The sequence below is a fragment of the Empidonax traillii genome, unplaced genomic scaffold, assembly GCF_003031625.1.
Source record: "Empidonax traillii isolate 1590-97213 ecotype Southwest subspecies unplaced genomic scaffold, ASM303162v1 scaffold1379:size164548, whole genome shotgun sequence".
Lineage (NCBI taxonomy): Eukaryota > Metazoa > Chordata > Aves > Passeriformes > Tyrannidae > Empidonax > Empidonax traillii.
In genome coordinates this window covers 101,265-107,095 of record NW_020956572.1, presented here as the reverse complement: position 1 = coordinate 107,095, position 5,831 = coordinate 101,265, and the positions used below count along the sequence as shown (strand labels likewise).

At 49.5% G+C, this 5,831-nt stretch overlaps 1 protein-coding gene across 3 annotated transcripts in view; it reads right to left on the bottom strand.

Annotated features, from left to right (window-relative positions):
- PEBP4 (phosphatidylethanolamine binding protein 4) overlaps positions 1-5,831 on the bottom strand; it is a 73,615-nt gene that overhangs the window by 57,179 nt on the left and 10,605 nt on the right. The window lies entirely within an intron of this gene.

Here is a 5,831-nt window from a genome sequence, read left to right as displayed (position 1 = left end):
ATCGCGAGTGAATCCTCCAGCAGGAATTTTTATTCCCCCCCCCCCCCCCCCCACCCCATCATCCCTGCCTCCCCTTCCTTGGAAATTCACAGCCAACCTGCTAATGAGTCTTTGTGAAACTTGTGCCTTCTTACCTCTAATTTTTACAGCCTGTTCGGATTTGAGCTCTGTGGACAGCCTCACATTTGGTTTGGAATTATAGGCTGAGTGGCTGTTCTCTCCTATTATTGTGCTGTCAATCTCGTATTAGCACATTATAATATGCTACACTGAATGCATCTGTTCCGTAGATCACAAGTCCTAATTGTCATTTGTTGAATCACTTTGTCTTATATGATTGTTAAGCAATTATTTCACCCAAAGCAGCTTAAACTTTGATTACTGTATAGTGTTTACAGGGATCAAAGGGAAATCAGTGGCTGCTTCAAACATTTTGCTGCTGGAACAGTCACAAGTGTGTCCCACACGCTGGAGATGCCGACACACACACACAACAGCAACGAGACCGGGTGACCTGTGGGGTCCTTCCCTCCCCTCCTGCCTGAAGGGGGAACGTTGATTTGTCCTGGGTGGTTAAAGGTCCAGCAAACGTGTAGGTAATGAGGCAAATGGGAAGTGACATCCCTGCCAAGACTGCTCATGGAAAGAGGCTCTGGTGGCGTTGTGACACCAGCTGTCCCAAAGGTCCCCTCCGGTGGGGAAAGGGCCCGGTGGGGAATAACACCCCGTGTCGTGTTGGTGAAGCACTCCAGCGCTTTACATCAAGGGGAAAGCACCCCCAGCTCCTCAAAAAGGTTTGGAAGTCAAAGCAGTGCCTTGCTGGGGGATCACATCCCGAAGTGACCCTCCCAAAAAAAGCCCCGGCACTGGCAGAGCTGGCGGGTCAGCAGAGGACAGGGCTGGAGCAGCACAGAGAGCCCGCAGCACCCCCCGGGTTTGGCTGTGCCACCCCACACTGGAGCCCTCACAGAGGGCACTTTGGGAGCTCACAGCCCTCACACCACCATCCCCCGGCTGCAGAGCCGGTCCCAGGCGCCGGGAGCTGCTGGGCTGGGATGCTGGAATGGTGCTGGAATGCCACAGTGGGGTCCCAGGGCATGGGAACCCAAACCAGCAAGGCCAAAGGGAGGGGTTCATCACCAGGGGCTTGGGCTAATCCCCATAATACGGGGCTGACAGCATGGGGAAGGAATGTTGGGCCATTGTTTCTAAGGAGCCCAGACAGGACTGAGAGAGAAAAAAACACTCTGGTGGCTCCGTAACTCCAGACGGTTCCACGAGCCAAGGAGGATACACAAACTGTCAGGAATCTTCTGCTTAAAACCATCTTCTTTAATGAGCCTTGAATTGAACCTGAGTGCCACCAGAAAGGCCCCTCTCAGCCAGCTGCAAATCCTCTCCTGACACAACTGGAGCACAGGAGATTGGACAGACCTTCTCCTCCCTTTGTTAAAAGTTAATGAATTTCCTCACACAAATGATTTTTTTTCCAAATAGTGGGCCCCAGCCCCTGGAGCACAGAAACCTTTATAAATCAGGACTGTCCCCAGCTCAGCCACCAAGTGCTCACAAAAAGGGGAGAACTGGGGACAAGGCTGGGCTATAACCAGCAAGTGCACTTTGCTGTGGGCTCCAGGCACGGCCCAAACTCCTGGGAGGGGCTCATTGCTCTGCCCTTCCCTCCCTGGGAATGGTTGGGATCCCCAGTGCCATGGCAGGATAACTCCAGCCCCAGGGCAGCACCCCTGGGTGCTGGTTATAAGGTTTAGGCTCAAAGAGCCGCTGCATGAACCCCACAAATCCCACAGCTGGGGGCTTTTCCAGCTGCCTTTTCGGCTTTAGTTTGTTCCACCATGGAAATGGCTTTAAATAAAGTGACCTGGACAGCTGCAGAGAGAAGTTGTAGCTCATGGATTGTGGCTTGGCCGGGAGAGGGTTCTTCCACAAACAACAAAAGTTTAGAACAGTTGAGTTTGGGGTAGAAACCCTGAGAAAAGCAACTTTTCCTGAACCTTGCCTGGAAAAAAAAAAAAAAAATCCTACTCCTTCCCACATATCCTAAACAACTGATGGCACAGCCCAAAAGAAAACCAATGAGAGCCTCTAAGGAAGTTGTCAAACCCTGGGATGAAAACAAATCTGGAGGAGCAGGTAAAAAGGTAACGCCGCAAACCGCGGCCCCAGAACCCCCCGGCAGGTAAATTGCTTTTTAACAAGGAGACAAGTCCCATCAGCAGCATCTGCCGTATGTTTTTATAAAGCCCAGAAATATGTGTTCAGGGGGGCCAGTAAATAAAGTTCCCATCGATTTGATCTCAAGTGTAATCTGTTTTTCTGTCTGCCACCAGCAGCGGCAATAAAGGCGAATCACGGAACGCGGCGTTTCGGTTAATGCGACGATACATCATCTTCTGGGGGGGATTGCTTAGCTGCAGAATTTATAAACTCGCCCCTAAATTGATGCAACGGCCAATTTTCTTTTCCAATTTATTTTTGGTTGAGCAAAGCAATATTGTGGCAGGGCAAGGAGGAAGCATTTCCCGTCTCTCCAGATGTTCTGCCGGCCCGAGGAAGGGCCCCTGGAAGCTCCTCTGATGGGGTTTTTGGGAAGGTGCTGGTGGATAATTTAACATTTGGGGTTTGCTCTGTGTCAGGGCTGGGGGACAGGCGCTTTCCACCCACCCAAAACACGGGCACAGGCTGTGCCCAGCAGTTAAGGGGTTTCCAAGGTGCCCAAACCATCCATAACCAAACTCCTGCGCCAGGCAAGCAAAGCATCCCTTGCTCCTCTGCCTGACTGTGCCGCTCACAGAGATGTACCCAGACACAACAGCTGCCTTCACTGCACCAAGAGTCCAAAGATGGGTCTTTGGGGCTGCAGAAGTGGTGTTTGACAGAGCTGGTTGCAACAGCCCACTGTTCAGACTCGGTAAGCACCACAGAAAATTAAAAACCACCCTGACCACGCAAAAACCAACGTAATAAAGTCCTCCAGGCCAGGTTTTGACGCCATCAGAGCTCAGTTTTGCAAGATGCCACCCCACTTTAAGGCCCTTCACCCAAAAACATCGACATTGCCCTCACCAAGGAGCACCCAGGCTGTGAGGGGAGACCTTGGGCAGGGTCAAACCTGACCCCCTCCCCTCCAAAACCCATCACCATTATCTGGGACAAGGAGGGGAAACGTCCCCTTCCCCTCCCTCCTCGGGAAACTGATAAATATTTCCAGGGATAAAAACAAACACTCCGCATTTGGCTTTTTTGGTGGTTGTTTTTCTTGAAGAGACAAAGTGTTCCACAGAAAGCCGACACTTCCTACACAAGTTTGCATCCTCAAACCCCGAGTTTTTCTGCCGCTCATTCGGGTGGAAAAAGCGTCTCCAGCCCCTCAACCCCCCCATCCAGGGATCCCTGAGCCTCTGGAGTGCCCAGCAGCGTCATGTGGAGACAGAGACAACTTCGGGAAAGTGAGGTTTCCCATTCCCACAAATGAAGAACCATCAAGTTTCCTGGGCTTAGAAAACCCCATCACAAACCGTGAAAACAACTCACACACCTCAGCCCTGTGACGCAACTCTTGTTCCCACTCGATTCAGGGTGATTTGGTTGGTTGGTTGGGTTTTTTTGGGTTTTTTTTTTTTGAGGGAATAATATTATCCCGAAGCATCCTTATGGGTTCAGGAGTAAGAGAATGAAATATTCCCATAAAGAAAGCACGAGGCAATTCAGATCCAGCTCCCTGGGACGGGTTTAAGGCCAGCCAGCCCCTTGCCCAAAATTAACCCCGGATGAAGCCTGAATATTCCCAGCTGTGCAGAGCTGGGGATGTGTGTGAGGGGTTTTTTTTTTGGGGGGGGGGGAAGGGCCAGAGGAGAAAAATCAACACAAACCACGGGAAGCAGCAGGACCCGTGTCCTCAGATGCCGCCTCAGCACAAGATGTGCCGAGATGCCTTGGAAGGAAACGGTGCCAAATCCACCAGCAGAGCCAGCCCTGATGCCAGCGGGAGCCTCTGGCCCCCTGGGAGGGGCTCCCCTGGGATCTGCCCCCCTTCCCTGGGCATCCCATCCCAAAATAAACAGGTGCTGGTGACACACACCCACCTCCTGAGCCCAGATTGGGGATGTTCACTCCCCTGCCCTTGTTTCTGGGTTCAGGGATGCACAACCTGCAGCCCCTCCCCTACCCCAGGGAAGGGTCTGGCTCTCATCCCTAAAATCCTCCCCCAGCCCAGCAGCACCGTTCACCCAACAGAGCAACATCCACCAGCCAGTCCCTTCCCTTCCCTTCTCCCAGCTGGGCTTCGCTTTCCAGGACTAAAATATAAAGGAAAACAACTGCCCACATCCCCGGGAAACTTCCAACTCCTGGAAAGCGCCGCGGGGCGACGGATGATTCCGTGTGCAGCAGCCTCTGCCAGCAGGGAGGGTTATCTTGGAAGAATCAGACATCTTTAAGGAAAAGTTCTACTTCAAACCATGTGATCTGCGGGGAGGGGGGGGAAGAGACTTCCCAGACAGCGAGGAAGAGCCAGGAGAACGGATTGTCAATGCCCCAAAAGCACACTGAGAAGCGAGTTTTCCCTTATCAAGCCGTGCCTGAAACCTCCAGGGCTGGAGCCAGCGATGGGAAACACAGCAGTTGTTGGGATACGGGAGTTATTGGAGTGCCAGTAAGGATTTTTCACGGGGATTTGGGAATGCTGAGAGCTGATGCCGTGACATCCTCGGGCACCCAGCTGGACGTGGAGGGCAGGATTCCCTCTCCAAACAGCCCCCACTTGTTCTCCCACTCCCCTGCCCAGCAGTGCCCCAACGCTCCCAGTTTTCCCAGTCGCTCCCAGTTTTCCCAGTCGCTCCCAGTTTTCCCAGTCGCTCCCAGTCCCGGCGGCGCTGGCGCTCGGGAAGTTCAATGCTGCCACCTGGTGGCTTTACGGTGGAACTGCAGCACGAGGGGGACCCCCCCCCCTTCCCACTCCTCATCCCAAATTCCATCGGGATCCCCCAGCAGATACCAAACCCCAGCCAGAGCCCGGGATGGGCTCGAAAAAATATCGACAAAAAAATTATAAAAATAATTTAAAAATTTTGTTTGTTTGTTTGAGTTTTTTTCTTTTTTTGTGGGTTTTTTTTTTTTTTTTTTGAGGCAAAAAAAATTAAATTAAAGTGGCCACAGCGCCTTAAAAAAAGTGGTCAGAATATACCAAAAATTAAATGGCCACATAAAGAAAGACTGAAGTGACCAAAACACGGTAAAATAAAAAATTAAAAATTATTAGCGGCCTTAACATAGCAAGAAAATTATTTAATTTTTTTCCTACATTGTCGCCGCTTAATTCATTTTTTCCCCCTATGTTATGACCATTAAATTAATTTTTTAAAAATAGCCACATTATAGCAAAAATTAAATTCATTAGGTGGCCACAGTACAGCAAAAAAATGAAATCATTAAGTGGCCAAATATAGCAAAATTTTAAATCATTAAGTGGTCACCGTGTAAAAAAAAATTTATTTAATTTCTTTGCTACATTATGGCCATTTAATTAAATGGTCACAATATAAAAAAAAAATTTAATTAATACTTTTAGAAGGCCATAAGGTGTCAAAAATTTAAATCGTTAAGGGAACATTATAAGTGGTTACAACGTAGGGAAAATCACGTTTATAATGCAGTGAATATTTTTAATTGAATGTCTAAAATATGGTGAAAATATTTATTAAATGGCTACAGCGTGGCAGAAACATTTGTTAAAATGGCTGCAACGTAGCCAAAACATTTAGGAAATGGCCAGTGTAGCAAAAAATAAATAAATAAATAAATTTAAAAGTGGC